We start from the raw sequence: 22,697 nt of genomic DNA on the forward strand, positions 1-22,697 counted from the left end.
ATCAGAGAGTGAGAAGCACGGTTCTTCCAGGAGCTGTGTTTCGTTATACCCGGGTGAATTGGTGCAAACGCAATATTGAGAAATATCTGCTTCTAAAACCAAAACGGAGCTACCTAACAGAACGGTATTCAACGTATGCATTGAACTTACGAAGTTAAACTGATGTGTGTTTGCAGGAGTTTCTAAACCCTTTCTGTGAAGAAGTGGAAAACGCATTTTCCCAACCAAATGCAGGCATTCAAGAAATAGCTGGAAATCTCCGTCTAAAATACAAAAAGAACGTATCTTGTAAACTGCTCTGCTGGGTGTTCGCTCAGCTAAGGGAGTTGAATCCGCCTTCAGAATCAGAGAGTGAGAAGCACAATTCTTCCAGGAGCTCTGTTTCGTTATACCCGGGTGAATGGGTACAAACCCAATATTGAGAAATATCTGCTTCTAAAACCAAAACGGAGCTACCTAACAGAACGGTCTTCAATGTGTGCATTCAACTTACGGAGATAAACTGATGTGTGTTTGCAGGAGTTTCTAAACACTTTCTGTGAAGAAGTGGAAAACGCATTTTCCCAGCCAAATCCAGGCATTCAAGAAATAGCTGGAAATCTCCGTCTAAAACACAAAAAGAACGTATCTTGCAAACTGCTCTGCTGGGTGTTCGCTCAGGTAAGGGAGTTGAATCCGCCTTCAGAATTAGAGAGTGAGAAGCACGGTTCTTCCAGGAGCTGGGTTTCGTTATACCCGGGTGCATTGGAACAAACGCGGTATTGAGAAATATCTGCTTCTAAAACCAAAACGGAGCTACCTAACAGAACGGTCTTCAATGTGTGCATTCAACTTACGGAGTTAAACTGATGTGTGTTTGCAGGAATTTCTAAACCCTTTCTGTGAAGAAGTGGAAAACGCATTTTCCCAGCCAAATCCAGGCATTCAAGAAATAGCTGGAAATCTCCGTCTAAAACACAAAAAGAACCTATCTTGAAAACTGATCTGCTGGGTGTTCGCTCAGCTAAGGGAGTTGAATCCGCCTTCAGAATCAGAGAGTGAGAAGCACGGTTCTCCCAAAAGCTGGGTTTCGTAATACCCGGGTGAATTGGAACAAACGCGGTATTGAGAAATATCTGCTTCTAAAACCAATACGGAGCTACCTAACAGAACGGTCTTCAATGTGTGCATTCAACTTACGGAGGTAAACTGATGTGTGTTTGCAGGAGTTTCTAAACCCTTTCTGTGAAGAAGTGGAAAACGCATTTTCCCAGCCAAATCCAGGCATTCAAGAAATAGCTGGAAATCTCCGTCTAAAACACAAAAAGAACGTATCTTGCAAACTGCTCTGCTGGGTGTTCGCTCAGCTAAGGGAGTTGAATCCGCCTTCAGAATCAGAGAGTGAGAAGCACGGTTCTTCCAGGAGCTGGGTTTCGTTATACCCGGGTGAATTGGGACAAACGCGGTATTGAGAGATATCTGCTTCTAAAACCAAAACGGAGTTACCTAACAGAACGGTCTTCAATGTGTGCATTCAACTTACGGAGTTAAACTGATGTGTGTTGCAGGAGTTTCTAAACCCTCTTTGTGAAGAAGTGGAAAACGCATTTTCCCAGCCAAATCCAGGCATTCAAGAAATAGCTGGAAATCTTTGTCTAAAACACAAAAAGAACGTATCTTGCAAACTGCTCTGCTGGGTGTTCGCTCAGCTAAGGGAGTTGAATCCGCCTTCAGAATTAGAGAGTGAGAAGCACATTTCTTCCAGGAGCTGGGTTTCGTTATACCCGGGTGAATTGGAACAAACGCGGTATTGAGAAATATCTGCTTCTAAAACCAAAACGGAGCTACCTAACAGAACGGTCTTCAATGTGTGCATTCAACTTACGGAGTTAAACTGATGTGTGTTTGCAGGAGTTTCTAAACCCTTTCTGTGAAGAAGTGGAAAACGCATTTTCCCAGCCAAATGCAGGCATTCAAGAAATAGCTGGAAATCTCCATCTAATATACAAAAAGAACGTATTTTGTAAATTGCTCTGCTGTGTGTTCGCTCAGCTAATGGAGTTGAATCCGCCTTCAGAATCAGAGAGTGAGAAGCACGGTTCTTCCAGGACCTGTGTTTCGTTATACCCGGGTGAATTGGTGCAAACGCAATATTGAGAAATATCTGCTTCTAAAACCAAAACGGAGCTACCTAACAGAACGGTATTCAACGTATGCATTGAACTTACGGAGCTAAACTGATGTGTGTTTGCAGGAGTTTCTAAACCCTTTCTGTGAAGAAGTGGAAAACGCATTTTCCCAACCAAATGCAGGCATTCAAGAAATAGCTGGAAATCTCCGTCTAAAATACAAAAAGAACGTATCTTGTAAACTGCTCTGCTGGGTGTTCGCTCAGCTAAGGGAGTTGAATCCGCCTTCAGAATCAGAGAGTGAGAAGCACAATTCTTCCAGGAGCTCTGTTTCGTTATACCCGGGTGAATGGGTACAAACCCAATATTGAGAAATATCTGCTTCTAAAACGAAAACGGAGCTACCTAACAGAACGGTATTCAACGTATGCATTGAACTTACGGAGCTAAACTGATGTGTGTTTGCAGGAGTTTCTAAACCCTTTCTGTGAAGAAGTGGAAAACGCATTTTCCCAACCAAAAGCAGGCATTCAAGAAATAGCTGGAAATCTCCGTCTAAAATACAAAAAGAACGTATCTTGCAAACTGCTCTGCTGGGTGTTCGCTCAGCTAAGGGAATTGAATCCGCCTTCAGAATCAGAGAGTGAGAAGCACGGTTCTTCCAGGAGATGGGTTTCGTTTTACCCGGGTGAATTGGAACAAACGCGGTATTGAGAAATATCTGCTTCTAAAACCAAAACGGAGCTACCTAACAGAACGGTCTTCAATGTGTGCATTCAACTTATGGAGTTAAACTGATGTGTGTTTGCAGGAGTTTCTAAACCCTTTCTGTGAAGAAGTGGAAAACGCATTTTCCCAGCCAAATCCAGGCATTCAAGAAATAGCTGGAAATCTCCGTCTAAAACACAAAAAGAACGTATATTGCAAACTGCTCTGCTGGGTGTTCGCTCAGCTAAGGGAGTTGAATCCGCCTTCAGAATCAGAGAGTGAGAAGCACGGTTCTTCCAGGAGCTGGGTTTCGTTATACCCGGGTGCATTGGAACAAACGCGGTATTGAGAAATATCTGCTTCTAAAACCAAAACGGAGCTACCTAACAGAACGGTCTTCAATGTGTGCATTCAACTTATGGAGTTAAACTGATGTGTGTTTGCAGGAGTTTCTAAACCCTTTCTGTGAAGAAGTGGAAACCGCAATTTCCCAGCCAAATGCAGGCATTCAAGAAATAGCAGGAAATCTCCGTCTAAAACACAAAAAGAACGTATCTTGCAAACTGCTCTGCTGAGTGTTCGCTCAGCTAAGGGAGTTGAATCCGCCTTCAGAATCAGAGAGTGAGAAGCACGGTTCTTCCAGGAGCTGTGTTTCGTTATACCCGGGTGAATTGGTGCAAACACAATATTGAGAAATATCTGCTTCTAGAACCAAAACGGAGCTACCTAACAGAACAATCTTCAATGTATGCATTCAACTTACGGAGTTAAACTGATGTGTGTTTGCAGGAGTTTCTAAACCCTTTCTGTGAAGAAGTGGAAAATGCATTTTCCCAGCCAAATGCAGGCATTCAAGAAATAGCTGGAAATCTCCATCTAATATACAAAAAGAACGTATTTTGTAAATTGCTCTGCTGGGTGTTCGCTCAGCTAATGGAGTTGAATCCGCCTTCAGAATCAGACAGTGAGAAGCACGGTTCTTCCAGGAGCTGTGTTTCGTTATACCCGGGTGAATTGGTGCAAACGCAATATTGAGAAATATCTGCTTCTAAAACCAAAACGGAGCTACCTAACAAAACGGTCTTCAATGTGTGCATTCAACTTATGGAGTTAAACTGATGTGTGTTTGCAGGAGTTTCTAAACCCTTTCTGTGAAGAAGTGGAAAACGCATTTTCCCAGCCAAATCCAGGCATTCAAGAAATAGCTGGAAATCTCCGTTTAAAACACAAAAAGAACGTATCTTGCAAACTGCTCTGCTGGGTGTTCGCTCAGCTAAGGGAGTTGAATCCGCCTTCAGAATCAGAGAGTGAGAAGCACGGTTCTTCCAGGAGCTGGGTTTTCTTATACCCGGGTGAATTGGAACAAACGCAATATTGAGAAATATCTGCTTCTAAAACCAAATCGGAGCTACCTAACAAAACGGTCTTCAATGCGTGCATTCAACTTACGGAGTTAAACTGATGTGTGTTTGCAGGAGTTTCTAAACCCTTTCTGTGAAGAAGTGGAAAACGCATATTCCCAGCCAAATCCAGGCATTAAAGATATAGCTGGAAATCTCCGTCTAAAATACAAAAAGGACGTATCTTGTAAACTGCTCTGCTGGGTGTTCGCTCAGCTAAGGGAGTTGAATCCGCCTTCAGAATCAGAGAGTGAGAAGCACGGTTCTTCCAGGAGCTGGGTTTCGTTATACCCGGGTGAATTGGTGCAAACGCAATATTGAGAAATATCTGCTTCTAAAACCAAAACCGAGCTACCTAACAGAACGGTCTTCAACGTATGCATTCAACTTATGGAGTTAAACTGATGTGTGTTTGCAGGAGTTTCTAAACCCTTTCTGTGAAGAAGTGGAAAACCCATTTTCCAAGCCAAATGCAGGCATTCAAGAAATAGCTGGAAATCTCCGTCTAAAATATAAAAAGAACGTATCTTGTAAACTGCCCTGCTGGGTGTTCGCTCAGCTAAGGGAGTTGAATCCGCCTTCAGAATCAGAGAGTGAGAAGCACGGTTCTTCCAGGAGCTGTGTTTCGTTATAGCCGGGTGAATGGGTACAAACCCAATATTGAGAAATATCTGCTTCTAAAACCAAAACGGAGCTACCTAACAGAACGGTCTTCAATGTGTGCATTCAACTTACGTAGTTAAACTGATGTGTGTTTTCAGGAGTTTCTAAACCCTTTCTGTGAAGAAGTGGAAAACGCATTTTCCCAGCCAAATGCAGGCATTCAAGAAATAGCAGGAAATCTCCGTCTAAAACACAAAAAGAACGTATCTTGCAAACTGCTCTGCTGGGTGTTCGCTCAGCTAAGGGAGTTGAATCCGCCTTCAGAATCAGAGAGTGAGAAGCACGGTTCTTCCAGGAGCTGGGTTTCGTTATACCCGGGTGAATTGGGACAAACTCGGTATTGAGAAATATCTGCTTCTAAAACCAAAACGGAGCTACCTAACAGAACGGTCTTCAATGTGTGCATTCAACGTACGGAGTTAAACTGATGTGTGTTTGCAGGAGTTTCTAAACCCTTTATGTGAAGAAGTGGAAAACGCATTTGCCCAGCCAAATCCAGGCATTCAAGAAATAGCTGGAAATCTCCGTCTAAAACACAAAAAGAACGTATCCTGCAAACTGCTCTGCTGGGTGTTCGCTCAGCTAAGGGAGTTGAATCCGCCTTCAGAATCAGAGAGTGAGAAGCACGGTTCTTCCAGGAGCTGGGTTTCGTTATACCCGGGTGAATTGGAACAAACGCGGTATTGAGAAATATCTGCTTCTAAAACCAAAACGGAGCTACCTAACAGAACGGTCTTCATTGTGTGCATTCAACTTACGGAGATAAACTGATGTGTGTTTGCAGGAGTTTCTAAACCCTTTCTGTGAAGAAGTGGAAACCGCATTTTCCCAGCCAAATCCAGGCATTCAAGAAATAGCTGGAAATCTCCGTCTAAAACACAAAAAGAACGTATCTTGCAAACTGCTCTGCTGGGTGTTCGCTCAGCTAAGGGAGTTGAATCCGCCTTCAGAATCAGAGAGTGAGAAGCACGGTTCTTCCAGGAGCTGGGTTTCGTTATACCCGGGTGCATTGGAACAAACGCGGTATTGAGAAATATCTGCTTCTAAAACCAAAACGGAGCTACCTAACAGAACGGTCTTCAATGTGTGCATTCAACTTACGGAGTTAAACTGATGTGTGTTTGCAGGAGTTTCTAAACCCTTTCTGTGAAGAAGTGGAAACCGCATTTTCCCAGCCAAATGCAGGCATTCAAGAAATAGCAGGAAATCTCCGTCTAAAACACAAAAAGAACGTATCTTGCAAACTGCTCTGCTGGGTGTTCGCTCAGCTAAGGGAGTTGAATCCGCCTTCAGAATCAGAGAGTGAGAAGCACGGTTCTTCCAGGAGCTGTGTTTCGTTATACCCGGGTGAATTGGTGCAAACCCAATATTGAGAAATATCTGCTTCTAGAACCAAAACGGAGCTACCTAACAGAACAATCTTCAATGTATGCATTCAACTTACGGAGTTAAACTGATGTGTGTTTGCAGGAGTTTCTAAACCCTTTCTGTGAAGAAGTGGAAAATGCATTTTCCCAGCCAAATGCAGGCATTCAAGAAATAGCTGGAAATCTCCATCTAGTATACAAAAAGAACGTATTTTGTAAAATGCTCTGCTGGGTGTTCGCTCAGCTAATGGAGTTGAATCCGCCTTCAGAATCAGACAGTGAGAAGCACGGTTCTTCCAGGAGCTGTGTTTCGTTATACCCGGGTGAATTGGTGCAAACGCAATATTGAGAAATATCTGCTTCTAAAACCAAAACGGAGCTTCCTAACAGAACGGTCTTCAACGTATGCATTCAACGTACGGAGGTAAACTGATGTGTGTTTGCAGGAGTTGCTAAACCCTTTCTGTGAAGAAGTGGAAAACGCATTTTCCCAACCAAATGCAGGCATTCAAGAAATAGCTGGAAATCTCCGTCTAAAATACAAAAAGAACGTATCTTGTAAACTACTCTGCTGGGTGTTCGCTCAGCTAAGGGAGTTGAATCCGCCTTCAGAATCAGAGAGTGAGAAGCACGGTTCTTTCAGGAGCTGGGTTTCGTTATACCCGGGTGCATTGGAACAAACGCCGTATTGAGAAATATCTGCTTCTAAAAACAAAACGGAGCTACCTAACAGAACGGTCTTCAATGTGTGCATTCAACTTACGGAGTTAAACTGATGTGTGTTTGCAGGAGTTTCTAAACCCTTTCTGTGAAGAAGTGGAAAACGCATTTTCCCAGCCAAATCCAGGCATTCAAGAAATAGCTGGAAATCTCCGTTTAAAACACAAAAAGAACGTATCTTGCAAACTGCTCTGCTGGGTGTTCGCTCAGCTAAGGGAGTTGAATCCGCCTTCAGAATCAGAGAGTGAGAAGCACGGTTCTTCCAGGAGCTGGGTTTTCTTATACCCGGGTGAATTGGAACAAACGCAATATTGAGAAATATCTGCTTCTAAAACCAAATCGGAGCTACCTAACAAAACGGTCTTCAATGCATGCATTCAACTTACGAAGTTAAACTGATGTGTGTTTGCAGGAGTTTCTAAACCCTTTCTGTGAAGAAGTGGAAAACGCATATTCCCAGCCAAATCCAGGCATTCAAGATATAGCTGGAAATCTCCGCCTAAAATACAAAAAGGACGTATCTTGTAAACTACTCTGCTGGGTGTTCGCTCAGCTAAGGGAGTTGAATCCGCCTTCAGAATCAGAGAGTGAGAAGCACGGTTCTTCCAGGAGCTGGGTTTCGTTATACCCGGGTGAATGGGTACAAACCCAATATTGAGAAATATCTGCTTCTAAAACCAAAACGGAGCTACCTAACAGAACGGTCTTCAATGTGTGCATTCAACTTACGTAGTTAAACTGATGTGTGTTTTCAGGAGTTTCTAAACCCTTTCTGTGAAGAAGTGGAAAACGCATTTTCCCAGCCAAATGCAGGCATTCAAGAAATAGCAGGAAATCTCCGTCTAAAACACAAAAATAACGTATCTTGCAAACTGCTCTGCTGGGTGTTCGCTCAGCTAAGGGAGTTGAATCCGCCTTCAGAATCAGAGAGTGAGAAGCACGGTTCTTCCAGGAGCTGGGTTTCGTTATACCCGGGTGAATTGGGACAAACTCGGTATTGAGAAATATCTGCTTCTAAAAGCAAAACGGAGCTACCTAACAGAACGGTCTTCAATGTGTGCATTCAACGTACGGAGGTAAACTGATGTGTGTTTGCAGGAGTTTCTAAACCCTTTCTGTGAAGAAGTGGAAAACGCATTTTCCCAGCCAAATCCAGGCATTCAAGAAATAGCTGGAAATCTCCGTCTAAAACACAAAAAGAACGTATCTTGCAAACTGCTCTGCTGGGTGTTCGCTCAGCTAAGGGAGTTGAATCCGCCTTCAGAATCAGAGAGTGAGAAGCACGGTTCTCCCAAAAGCTGGGTTTCGTAATACCCGGGTGAATTGGAACAAACGCGGTATTGAGAAATATCTGCTTATAAAACCAAAACGGAGCTACCTAACAGAACGGTCTTCGATGTGTGCATTCAACTTACGGAGTTAAACTGATGTGTGTTTGCAGGAGTTTCTAAACCCTTTCTGTGAAGAAGTAGAAAACGCATTTTCCCAGCCAAATCCAGGCATTCAAGAAATAGCTGGAAATCTCCGTCTAAAACACAAAAAGAACGTATCTTGCAAACTGCTCTGCTGGGTCTTCGCTCAGCTAAGAAAGTTGAATCCGCCTTCAGCATCAGAGAGTGAGAAGCACGGTTCTTCCAGGAGCTGTGTTTCGTTATACCCGGGTGAATGGGTACAAACCCAATATTGAGAAATATCTGCTTCTAAAACCAAAACGGAGTTACCTAACAGGACGGTCTTCAATGTGTGCATTCAACTTACGTAGTTAAACTGATGTGTGTTTGCAGGAGTTTCTAAACCCTTATGTGAAGAAGTGGAAAACGCATTTTCCCAGCCAAATGCAGGCATTCAAGAAATAGCAGGAAATCTCCGTATAAAACACAAAAAGAACGTATCTTGCAAACTGTTCGCTCAGCTAACGGAGTTGAATCCGCCTTCAGAATCAGAGAGTGAGAAGCACGGTTCTTCCAGGAGCTGGGTTTCGTTATACCCGGGTGCATTGGAACAAACGCGGTATTGAGAAATATCTGCTTCTAAAACCAAAACGGAGCTACCTAACAGAACGGTCTTCAATGTGTGCATTCAACTTACGGAGTTAAACTGATGTGTGTTTTCAGGAGTTTCTAAACCCTTTCTGTTAAGAAGTGGAAAACGCATTTTCCCAGCCAAATCCAGGCATTCAAGAAATAGTTGGTAATCTCCGTCTAAAACACTAAAAGAACCTATCTTGCAAACTGATCTGCTGACTGTTCGCTCAGCTAAGGGAGTTAAACCCGCCTTCAGAATCAGAGAGTGAGAAGCACGGTACTTCCAGGAGCTTGGTTTCGTTATACCCGGGTGAATTGGAACAAACGCGGTATTGAGAAATATCTGCTTCTAAAACCAAAACGGAGCTACCTAACAGAACGGTCTTCAATGTGTGCATTCAACTTACGGAGGTAAACTGATGTGTGTTTGCAGGAGTTTCTAAACCCTTTCTGTGAAGAAGTGGAAAACGCATTTTCCCAGCCAAATCCAGGCATTCAAGAAATAGCTGGAAATCTCCGTCTAAAACACAAAAAGAACGTATCTTGCAAACTGCTCTGCTGGGTGTTCGCTCAGCTAAGGGAGTTGAATCCGTCTTTAGAATCAGAGAGTGAGAAGCACGGTTCTTTTAGGAGCTGGGTTTCGTTATACCCGGGTGAATTGGAACAAACGCGGTATTGAGAGATATCTGCTTCTAAAACCAAAACGGAGCTACCTAACAGAACGGTCTTCAATGTGTGCATTCAACTTACGGAGCTAAACTGATGTGTGTTTGCAGGAGTTTCTAAACCCTTTCTGTGAAGAAGTGGAAAACGCATTTTCCCAGCCAAATCCAGGCATCAAGAAATAGCTGGAAATCTACATCTAATATACAAAAAGAACGGATTTTGTAAATTGCTCTGCTGTGTGTTCGCTCAGTTATAGAGTTGAATCCGCCTTCAGAATCAGAGAGTGAGAAGCACGGTTCTTCCAGGAGCTGTGTTTCGTTATACCCGGGTGAATTGGTGCAAACGCAATATTGAGAAATATCTGCTTCTAAAACCAAAACCCAGCTACCTAACAGAACGGTATTTAACGTATGCATTCAACTTACGGAGTTAAACTGATGTGTGTTTGCAGGAGTTTCTAAACCCTTTCTGTGAAGAAGTGGAAAACGCATTTTCCCAACCAAATGCAGGCATTCAAGAAATAGCTGGAAATCTCCGTCTAAAATACAAAATGAACGTATCTTGTAAACTGCTCTGCTGGGTGTTCGCTCAGCTAAGGGAGTTGAATCCGCCTTCAGAATCAGAGAGTGAGAAGCACGGTTCTTCCAGGATCTGTGTTTCGTTATACCCGGGTGAATGGGCACAACCCCAATATTGAGAAATATCTGCTTCTAAAACCAAAACGGAGCTACCTAACAGAACGGTCTGTAATGTGTGCATTCAACTTACGGAGTTAAACTGATGTGTGTTTGCAGTAGTTTCTAAACCCTTTCTGTGAAGAAGTGGAAAACGCATATTCCCAGCCAAATCCAGGCATTCAGGAAATAGCTGGAAATCTCCGTCTAAAACACAAAAAGAACGTATCTTGCAAACTGCTCTGCTGGGTGTTTGCTCAGCTAAGGGAGTTGAATCCGCCTTCAGAATCAGAGAGTGAGAAGCACGGTTCTTCCAGGAGCTGGGTTTCGTTATAACCGGGTGCATTGGAACAAACGCCGTATTGAGAAATATCTGCTTCTAAAAACAAAACGGAGCTACCTAACAGAACGGTCTTCAATGTGTGCATTCAACTTACGCAGTTAAACTGATGTGTGTTTGCAGGAGTTTCTAAACCCTTTCTGTGAAGAAGTGGAAAACGCATTTTCCCAGCCAAATCCAGGCATTCAAGAAATAGCTGGAAATCTCCGTCTAAAACACAAAAAGAACGTATCTTGCAAACTGCTCTGCTGGGTGTTCGCTCAGCTAAGGGAGTTGAATCCGCCTTGAGAATCAGAGAGTGAGAAGCACGGTTCTTCCAGGAGCTGGGTTTCGTTATACCCGGGTGAATTGGAACAAACGCGGTATTGAGAAATATCTGCTTCTAAAACCAAAACGGAGCTACCTAACAGAACGTTCTTCAATGTGTGCTTCAACTTACGGAGTTAAACTGATGTGTGTTTGCAGGAGTTTCTAAACCCTTTCTGTGAAGAAGTGGAAAACGCAATTTCCCAGCCAAATCCAGGCATTCAAGAAATAGCTGGAAATCTCCGTCTAAAACATAAGAAGAACGTATCTTGCAAACTGCTCTGCTGGGTGTTCGCTCAGCTAAGGGAGTTGAATCCGCCTTCAGAATGAGAGAGTGAGAAGCACGTTTCTTCCAGGAGCTGAATTTCGTTATACCCGGGTGCATTGGAACAAACGCGGTATTGAGAAATATCTGCTTCTAAAACCAAAACGGAGCTACCTAACAGAACGGTCTTCAATATATGCATTCAACTTACGGAGTTAAACTGATGTGTGTTTGCAGGAGTTTCTAAACCCTTTCTTTGAAGAAGTCGAAAACGCATTTTCAAAGCCAAATCCAGGCATTCAAGAAATAGCTGGAAATCTCCATCTAAAATACAAAAAGAACGTAACTTGTAAACTGCTCTGCTGGGTGTTCGCTCAGCCAAGGGAGTTGAATCCGCCTTCAGAATCAGAGAGTGAGAAGCACGGTTCTTCCAGGAGCTGTGTTTCATTATACCCGGGTGCATTGGTGCAAACGCAATATTGAGAAATATCTGCTTCTAACACCAAAACGGAGCTACCTAACAGAATGGTCTTCAACGTATGCATTCAACTTACGGAGTTAAACTGATGTGTGTTTGCAGGCGTTTCTAAACCCTTTCTGTGAAGAAGTGGAAAACGCATTTTCCCAACCAAATGCAACCATTCAAGAAATAGCTGGAAATCTCCGTCTAAAATACAAAAAGAACGTATCTTGTAAACTGCTCTGCTGGGTGTTCGCTCAGCTAAGGGAGTTGAATCCGCCTTCAGAATCAGAGAGTGAGAAGCACGGTTCTTCCATGAGTTGTGTTTCGTTATACCCGGGTGAATGGGTACAAACCCAATATTGAGAAATATCTGCTTCTAAAACCAAAACGGAGCTACCTAACAGAACGGTCTTCAATGTGTGCATTCAACTTACGTAGTAAAACTGATGTGTGTTTGCAGGAGTTTCTAAACCCTTTCTGTGAAGGAGTGGAAAACGCATTTTCCCAGCCAAATGCAGGCATTCAAGAAATAGCAGGAAATCTCCGTCTAAAACACAAAAAGAACGTATCTTGCAAACTGCTCTGCTGGGTGTTCGCTCAGCTAAGGGAGTTGAATCCGCCTTCAGAATCATAGAGTGAGAAGCACGGTTCTTCCAGGAGCTGGGTTTCGTTATACCCGGGTGAATTGGAACAAACGCAGTATTGAGAAATATCTGCTTCTAAAACCAAAACGGAGCTACCTAACAGAACGGTCTTCAATGTGTGCATTCAACTTACAAAGATAAACTGATGTGTGTTTGCAGGAGTTTCTAAACCCTTTCTGTGAAGAAGTGGAAAACGCATTTTCCCAGCCAAATCCAGGCATTCAAGAAATAGCTGGAAATCTCCGTCTAAAACACAAAAAGAACGTATCTTGCAAACTGCTCTGCTGGGTGTTCGCTCAGCTAAGGGAATTGAATCCGCCTTCAGAATCAGAGAGTGAGAAGCACGGTTCTTCCAGGAGATGGGTTTCGTTTTACCCGGGTGAATTGGAACAAACGCGGTATTGAGAAATATCTGCTTCTAAAACCAAAACGGAGCTACCTAACAGAACGGTCTTCAATGTGTGCATTCAACTTACGGAGTTAAACTGATGTGTGTTTGCAGGAGTTTCTAAACCCTTTCTGTGAAGAAGTGGAAAACGCATTTTCCCAGCCAAATCCAGGCATTCAAGAAATAGCTGGAAATCTCCGTCTAAAACACAAAAAGAACGTATCTTGCAAACTGCTCTGCTGGGTGTTCGCTCAGCTAAGGGAGTTGAATCCGCCTTCAGAATCAGAGAGTGAGAAGCACGGTTCTTCCAGGAGCTGGGTTTCGTTATACCCGGGTGCATTGGAACAAACGCAGTATTGAGAAATATCTGCTTCTAAAACCAAAACGGAGCTACCTAACAGAACGGTCTTCAATGTGTGCATTCAACTTATGGAGTTAAACTGATGTGTGTTTGCAGGAGTTTCTAAACCCTTTTTGTGATTAAGTGGAAACCGCATTTTCCCAGCCAAATGCAGGCATTCAAGAAATAGCAGGAAATCTCCGTCTAAAACACAAAAAGAACGTATCTTGCAAACTGCTCTGCTGAGTGTTCGCTCAGCTAAGGGAGTTGAATCCGCCTTCAGAATCAGAGAGTGAGAAGCACGGTTCTTCCAGGAGCTGTGTTTCGTTATACCCGGGTGAATTGGTGCAAACCCAATATTGAGAAATATCTGCTTCTAGAACCAAAACGGAGCTACCTAACAGAACAATCTTCAATGTATGCATTCAACTTACGGAGTTAAACTGATGTCTGTTTGCAGGAGTTTCTAAACCCTTTCTGTGAAGAAGTGGAAAATGCATTTTCCCAGCCAAATGCAGGCATTCAAGAAATAGCTGGAAATCTCCATCTAATATACAAAAAGAACGTATTTTGTAAATTGCTCTGCTGGGTGTTCGCTCAGCTAATGGAGTTGAATCCGCCTTCAGAAACAGACAGTGAGAAGCACGGTTCTTCCAGGAGCTGTGTTTCGTTATACCCGGGTGAATTGGTGCAAACGCAATATTGAGAAATATCTGCTTCTAAAACCAAAACGGAGCTTCCTAACAGAACGGTCTTCAACGTATGCATTCAACTTACAGAGGTAAACTGATGTGTGTTTGCAGGAGTTGCTAAACCCTTTCTGTGAAAAAGTGGAAAACGCATATTCCCAGCCAAATCCAGGCATTCAAGATATAGCTGAAAATCTCCGTCTAAAATACAAAAAGGACGTATCTTGTAAACTACTCTGCTGGGTGTTCGCTCAGCTAAGGGAGTTGAATCCGCCTTCAGAATCAGAGAGTGAGAAGCACGGTTCTTCCAGGAGCTGGGTTTCGTTATACCCGGGTGAATTGGTGCAAAGGCAATATTGAGAAATATCTGCTTCTAAAACCAAAACGGAGCTACCTAACAGAACGGTCTTCAATGTATGCATTCAACTTACGGAGTTAAACTGATGTGTGTTTGCAGGAGTTTCTAAACCCTTTCTGTGAAGAAGTGGAAAACCCATTTTCCAAGCCAAATGCAGGCATTCAAGAAATAGCTGGAAATCTCCGTCTAAAATATAAAAAGAACGTATCTTGTAAACTGCCCTGCTGGGTGTACGCTCAGCTAAGGGAGTTTAATCCGCCTTCAGAATCAGAGAGTGAGAAGCACGGTTCTTCCTGGAGCTGTGTTTCCTTATAGCCGGGTGAATGGGTACAAACCCAATATTGAGAAATATCTGCTTCTAAAACCAAAACGGAGCTACCTAACAGAACGGTCTTCAATGTGTGCATTCAACTTACGTAGTTAAACTGATGTGTGTTTTCAGGAGTTTCTAAACCCTTTCTGTGAAGAAGTGGAAAACGCATTTTCCCAGCCAAATGCAGGCATTCAAGAAATAGCAGGAAATCTCCGTCTAAAACACAAAAAGAACGTATCTTGCAAACTGCTCTGCTGGGTGTTCGCTCAGCTAAGGGAGTTGAATCCGCCTTCAGAATCAGAGAGTGAGAAGCACGGTTCTTCCAGGAGCTGGGTTTCGTTATACCCGGGTGAATTGGGACAAACTCGGTATTGAGAAATATCTGCTTCTAAAACCAAAACGGAGCTACCTAACAGAACGGTCTTCAATGTGTGCATTCAACGTACGGAGTTAAACTGATGTGTGTTTGCAGGAGTTTCTAAACCCTTTCTGTGAAGAAGTGGAAAACGCATTTTCCCAGCCAAATCCAGGCATTCAAGAAATAGCTGGAAATCTCCGTCTAAAACACAAAAAGAACGTATCTTGCAAACTGCTCTGCTGGGTGTTCGCTCAGCTAAGGGAGTTGAATCCGCCTTCAGCATCAGAGAGTGAGAAGCACGGTTCTTCCAGGAGCTGTGTTTCGTTATACCCGGGTGAATGGGTACAAACCCAATATTGAGAAATATCTGCTTCTAAAACCAAAACGGAGTTACCTAACAGGACGGTCTTCAATGTGTGCATTCAACTTACGTAATTAAACTGATGTGTGTTTGCAGGAGTTTCTAAACCCTTATGTGAAGAAGTGGAAAACGCATTTTCCCAGCCAAATGCAGGCATTCAAGAAATAGCAGGAAATCTCCGTATAAAACACAAAAAGAACGTATCTTGCAAACTGTTCGCTCAGCTAAGGGAGTTGAATCCGCCTTCAGAATCAGAGAGTGAGAAGCACGGTTCTTCCAGGAGCTGGGTTTCGTTATAACCGGGTGAATGGGTACAACCCCAATATTGAAAAATATCTGCTTCTAAAACTAAAACGGAGCTACCTAAGAGAACGGTCTGTAATGTGTGCATTCAACTTACGGAGTTAAACTGATGTGTGTTTGCAGTAGTTTCTAAACCCTTTCTGTGAAGAAGTGGAAAACGCATTTTCCCAGCCAAATCCAGGCATTCAGGAAATAGCTGGAAATCTCCGTCTAAAACACAAAAAGAACGTATCTTGCAAACTGCTCTGCTGGGTGTTCGCTCAGGTAAGGGAGTTGAATCCGCCTTCAGAATCAGAGAGTGAGAAGCACGGTTCTTCCAGGAGCTGGGTTTCGTTATACCCGGGTGCATTGGAACAAACGCGGTATTGAGAAATATCTGCTTCTAAAACCAAAACGGAGCTACCTAACAGAACGGTCTTCAATGTGTGCATACAACTTACGGAGTTAAACTGATGTGTGTTTTCAGGAGTTTCTAAACCCTTTCTGTGAAGAAGTGGAAAACGCATTTTCCCAGCCAAATCCAGGCATTCAAGAAATAGCTGGAAATCTCCGTCTAAAACACAAAAAGAACGTATCTTGCAAACTGCTTTGCTGGGTGTTCGCTCAGCTAAGGGAGTTGAATCCGCCTTCAGAATCAGAGAGTGAGAAGCACGGTTCTTCCAGGAGCTGGGTTTCGTTATACCCGGGTGCATTGGAACAAACGCGGTATTGAGAAATATCTGCTTCTAAAACCAGAACGGAGCTACCTAAAAGAACGGTCTTCAATGTGTGCATTCAACTTACGGAGGTAAACTGATGTGTCTTTGCAGGAGTTTCTAAACCCTTTCTGTGAAGAAGTGGAAAACGCATTTTTTCAGCCAAATCCAGGCATTCAAGAAATAGTTGGAAATCTCCGTCTAAAACACTAAAAGAACCTATCTTGCAAACTGATCTGCTGGGTGTTCGCTCAGCTAAGGGAGTTGAATCCGCCTTCAGAATCAGAGAGTGAGAAGCACGGTACTTCCAGGAGCTTGGTTTCGTTATACCCGGGTGAATTGGAACAAACGCGGTATTGAGAAATATCTGCTTCTAAAACCAAAACGGAGCTACCTAACAGAACGGTCTTCAATGTGTGCATTCAACTTACGGAGGTAAACTGATGTGTGTTTGCAGGAGTTTCTAAACCCTTTCTGTGAAGAAGTGGAAAACGCATTTTCCCAGCCAAATCCAGGCATTCAAGAAATAGCTGGAAATCTCCGTCTAAAACACAAAAAGAACGTATCTTGCAAACTGCTCTGCTGGGTGTTCGCTCAGCTAAGGGAGTTGAATCCGCCTTCAGAATCAGAGACTGAGAAGCACGGTTCTTCCAGGAGCTGGGTTTCGTTATACCCGGGTGAATTGGAACAAACGCGGTATTGAGAGATATCTGCTTCTAAAACCAAAACGGAGCTACCTAACAGAACGGTCTTCAATGTGTGCATTCAACTTACGGAGCTAAACTGATGTGTGTTTGCAGGAGTTTCTAAACCCTTTCTGTGAAGAAGTGGAAAACGCATTTTCCCAGCCAAATCCAGGCATTAAAGAAATAGCTGGAAATCTCCGTCTAAAACACAAAAAGAACGTATCTTGCAAACTGCTCTGCTGGGTGTTCGCTCAGCTAAGGGAGTTGAATCCGCCTTCAGAATCAGAGAGTGAGAAACACGTTTCTTCCAGGAGCTGTGTTTCGTTATACCCGGGTGAATGGGTGCAAACCCAATATTGAGAAATATCTGCTTCTAAAACCAAAACGGAGCTACCTAACAGAACAATCTTCAATGTATGCATTCAATTTACGGAGTTAAACTGATGTGTGTTTGCAGGAGTTTCTAAACACTTTCTGTGAAGAAGTGGAAAACGTATTTTCCCAGCCAAATGCAGGCATTCAAGAAATAGCTGGAAATCTTCATCTAATATACAAGAAGAACGTATTTTGTAAATTGCTCTGCTGGGTGTTCCCTCAGCTAATGGAGTTGAATCCGCCTTCAGAATCAGAGAGTGAGAAGCAGGGTTCTTCCAGGAGCTGTGTTTCGTTATTCCCGGGTGAATTGGTGCAAACGCAATATTGAGAAATATCTGCTTCTAAAACCAAAACGGAGCTACCTAACAGAACGGTCTTCAACGTATGCATTCAACTTACGGAATTAAACTGATGTGTGTTTGCAGGAGTTTCTAAACCCTTTCTGTGAAGAAGTGGAAAACGCATTTTCCCAACCAAATGCAGGCATTCAAGAAATAGCTGGAAATCTCCGTCTAAAATACAAAAAGAACGTATCTTGTAAACTGCTCTGCTTGGTGTTCGCTCAGCTAAGGGAGTTGAATCCGCCTTCAGAATCAGAGAGTGAGAAGCACGGTTCTTCCAGGAGCTGGGTTTCGTTATACACGGGTGCATTGGAACAAACGCCGTATTGAGAAATATCTGCTTCTAAAAACAAAACGGAGCTACCTAACAGAACGGTCTTCAATGTGTGCATTCAACTTACGGAGTTAAACTGATGTGTGTTTGCAGGAGTTTCTAAACCCTTTCTGTGAAGAAGTGGAAAACGCATTTTCCCAGCCAAATCCAGGCATTCAAGAAATAGCTGGAAACCTCCGTCTAAAACACAAAAAGAACGTATCTTGCAAACTGCTCTGCTGGGTGTTCGCTCAGCTAAGGGAGTTGAATCCGCCTTCAGAATCAGAGAGTGAGAAGCACGGTTCTTCGAGGAGCTGGGTTTTCTTATACCCGGGTGAATTGGAACAAACGCGGTAGTGAGAAATATCTGCTTCTAAAACCAAATCGGAGCTACCTAACAAAACGGTCTTCAATGCGTGCATTCAACTTACGGAGTTAAACTGATGTGTGTTTGCAGGGGTTTCTAAACCCTTTCTCTGAAGAAGTGGAAAACGCATATTCCCAGCCAAATCCAGGCATTCAAGATATAGCTGGAAATATCCGTCTAAAATACAAAAAGGACGTATCTTGTAAACTGCTCTGCTGGGTGTTCGCTCAGCTAAGGGAGTTGAATCCGCCTTCAGAATCAGAGAGTGAGAAGCACGGTTCTTCCAGGAGCTGTGTTTCGTTATACCCGGGTGAATTGGTGCAAACGCAATATTGAGAAATATCTGCTTCTAAAACCAAAACCGAGCTACCTAACAGAACGGTCTTCAACGTATGCATTCAACTTATGGAGTTAAACTGATGTGTGTTTGCAGGAGTTTCTAAACCCTTTCTGTGAAGAAGTGGAAAACGCATTTTCCCAGCCAAATCCAGGCATTCAAGAAATAGCTGGAAATCTCCGTCTAAAACACAAAAGAACGTATCTTGCAAACTGCTCTGCTGGGTGTTCGCTCAGCTAAGGGAGTTGAATCCGCCTTCAGAATCATAGTGTAAGAAGCACGGTTCTTCCAGGAGCTGGGTTTCGTTATACCCGGGTGAATTGGAACAAACGCGGTATTGAGAAATATCTGCTTCTAAAACCAATACGGAGCTATTTAACAGAACGGTCTTCAATGTGTGCATTCAACTTACGGAGTTAAACTGATGTGTGTTTGCAGGAGTTTCTAAACCCTTTCTGTGAAGAAGTGGAAACCGCGTTTTCCCAGCCAAATGCAGGCATTCAAGAAATAGCAAGAAATCTCCGTCTAAAACACAAAAAGAACGTATCTTGCAAACTGCTCTGCTGGGTGTTCGCTCAGCTAAGGGAGTTGAATCCGCCTTCAGAACCAGAGAGTGAGAAACACGTTTCTTCCAGGAGCTGTGTTTCCTTATACCCGGGTGAATGGGTGCAAACCCAATATTGAGAAATATCTGCTTCTAAAACCAAAACGGAGCTACCTAACAGAACAATCTTCAATGTATGCATTCAACTTACGGAGTTAAACTGATGTGTGTTTGCAGGAGTTTCTAAACCCTTTCTGTGAAGAAGTGGAAAACGCATTTTCCCAGCCAAATGCAGGCATTCAAGAAATAGCTGGAAATCTCCATCTAATATACAAAAAGAACGTATTTTGTAAATTGCTCTGCTGGGTGTTCGCTCAGCTAATGGAGTTGAATCCGCCTTCAGAATCAGAGAGTGAGAAGCACGGTTCTTCCAGGAGCTGTGTTTCGTTATTCCCGGGTGAATTGGTGCAAACGCAATATTGAGAAATATCTGCTTCTAAAACCAAAACGGAGCTACCTAACAGAACGGTCTTCAATGTGTGCATTCAACTTACGGAGTTAAACTGATTTGTGTTTGCAGGAGTTTCTAAACCCTTTCTGTGAAGAAGTGGAAAACGCATTTTCCCAGCCAAATCCAGGCATTCAAGAAATAGCTGGAAACCTGTGTCTAAAACACAAAAAGAACGTATCTTGCAAACTGCTCTGCTGGGTGTTCGCTCAGCTAAGGGAGTTGAATCCGCCTTCAGAATCAGAGAGTGAGAAGCACGGTTCTTCCAGGAGCTGGGTTTTCTTATACCCGGGTGAATTGGAACAAACGCGGTATTGAGAAATATCTGCTTCTAAAACCAAATCGGAGCTACCTAACAAAACGGTCTTCCATGCGTGCATTCAACTTACGGAGTTAAACTGATGTGTGTTTGCAGGAGTTTCTAAACCCTTTCTCTGAAGAAGTGGAAAACGCATATTCCCAGCCAAATCCAGGCATTCAAGATATAGCTGGAAATATCCGTCTAAAATACAAAAAGGACGTATCTTGTAAACTGCTCTGCTGGGTGTTCGCTCAGCTAAGGGAGTTGAATCCGCCTTCAGAATCAGAGAGTGAGAAGCACGGTTCTTCCAGGAGCTGTGTTTCGTTATACCCGGGTGAATTGGTGCAAACGCAATATTGAGAAATATTTGCTTCTAAAACCAAAACCGAGCTACCTAACAGAACGGTCTTCAACGTATGCATTCAACTTATGGAGTTAAACTGATGTGTGTTTGCAGGAGTTTCTAAACCCTTTCTGTGAAGAAGTGGAAAACCCATTTTCCAAGCCAAGTGCAGGCATTCAAGAAATAGCTGGAAATCTCCGTCTAAAATACAAAAAGAACGTATCTTGTAAACTGACCTGCTGGGTGTTCGCTCAGCTAAGGGAGTTGAATCCGCCTTCAGAATCAGAGAGTGAGAAGCACGGTTCTTCCAGGAGCTGTGTTTCGTTATAGCCGGGTGAATGGGTACAAACCCAATATTGAGAAATATCTGCTTCTAAAACCAAAACGGAGCTACCTAACAGAACGGTCTTCAATGTGTGCATTCAACTTACGTAGTTAAACTGATGTGTGTTTTCAGGAGTTTCTAAACCCTTTCTGTGAAGAAGTGGAAAACGCATTTTCCCAGCCAAATGCAGGCATTCAAGAAATAGCAGGAAATCTCCGTCTAAAACACAAAAAGAACGTATCTTGCAAACTGCTCTGCTGGGTGTTCGCTCAGCTAAGGGAGTTGAATCCGCCTTCAGAATCAGAGAGTGAGAAGCACGGTTCTTCCAGGAGCTGTGTTTCGTTATAGCCGGGTGAATGGGTACAAACCCAATATTGAGAAATATCTGCTTCTAAAACCAAAACGGAGCTACCTAACAGAACGGTCTTCAATGTGTGCATTCAACTTACGTAGTTAAACTGATGTGTGTTTTCAGGAGTTTCTAAACCCTTTCTGTGAAGAAGTGGAAAACGCATTTTCCCAGCCAAATGCAGGCATTCAAGAAATAGCAGGAAATCTCCGTCTAAAACACAAAAAGAACGTATCTTGCAAACTGCTCTGCTGGGTGTTCGCTCAGCTAAGGGAGTTGAATCCGCCTTCAGAATCAGAGAGTGAGAAGCACGGTTCTTCCAGGAGCTGGGTTTCGTTATAACCGGGTGCATTGGAACAAACGGGGTATTGAGAAATATCTGCTTCTAAAACCAAAACAAAGCTACCTAACAGAACGGTCTTCAATGTGTGCATTCAACTTACGGAGTTAAACTGATGTGTGTTTGCAGGAGTTTCTAAACCCTTTCTGTGAAGAAGTGGAAAACGCATTTTCCCAGCCAAATTTAGGCATTCAAGAAATAGCTGAAAATCTCCGTCTAAAACACAAAAAGAACGTATCTTGCAAACTGCTCTGCTGGGTGTTCGCTCAGCTAAGGAAGTTGAATCCGCCTTCAGAATCAGAGAGTGAGAAGCACGGTTCTTCCAGGAGCTGGGTTTCGTTATACCCGGGTGAATTGGAACAAACGCGGTATTGAGAAATATGTGCTTCTAAAACCAAAACGGAGCTACCTAACAGAACGGTCTTCAATGTGTGCATTCACCTTACGGAGTTAAACTGATGTGTGTTTGCAGGAGTTTCTAAACCCTTTCTCTGAAGAAGTGAAAAACGCATTTTCCCAGCCAAATCCAGGCATTCAAGAAATAGCTGGAAATCTCCGTCTAAAACACAAAAAGAACGTATCTTGCAAACTGCTCTGCTGGGTGTTCGCTCAGCTAAGGGAGTTGAATCCGCCTTCAGAATCAGAGAGTGAGAAGCACGGTTCTTCCAGGAGCTGGGTTTCGTTATAGCCGGGTGAATTGGAACAAACGCGGTATTGAGAAATATCTGCTTATAAAACCAAAACGGAGCTACCTAACAGAACGGTCTTCAATGTGTGCATTCAAATTACGGAGTTAAAGTGATGTGTGTTTGCAGGAGTTTCTAAACCCTTTCTGTGAAGAAGTGGAAAACGCATTTTCCCAGCCAAATCCAGGCATTCAAGAAATAGCTGGAAATCTCCGTCTAAAACACAAAAAGAACGTATCTTGCAAACTGCTCTGCTGGGTGTTCGCTCAGCTAAGGGAGTTGAATCCGCCTTCAGAATCAGAGAGTGAGAAGCACGGTTCTTCCAGGAGCTGGGTTTCATTATACCCGGGTGAATTGGAACAAACGCGGTATTGAGAAATATCTGCTTCTAAAACCAAAACGGAGCTACCTAACAGAACGGTCTTCAATGTGTGCATTCAACTTACGGAGTTAAACTGATGTGTATTTGCAGGAGTTTCTAAACCCTTTCTGTGAAGAAGTGGAAAACGCATTTTCCCAGCCGAATCCAGGCATTCAAGAAATAGCTGGAAATCTCCGTCTAAAACACAAAAAGAACGTATCTTGCAAACTGCTCTGCTGGGTGTTTGCTCAGCTAAAAGAGTTGAATCCGCCTTCAGAATCAGAGAGTGAGAAGCACGGTTCTTCCAGGAGCTGGGTTTCGTAATACCCGGGTGAATTGGAACAAACGCGGTATTGAGAAATATCTGC

Source organism: Callithrix jacchus, chromosome 18, assembly GCF_049354715.1.
Source record: "Callithrix jacchus isolate 240 chromosome 18, calJac240_pri, whole genome shotgun sequence".
Classification (NCBI taxonomy): Eukaryota; Metazoa; Chordata; class Mammalia; order Primates; family Cebidae; genus Callithrix; species Callithrix jacchus.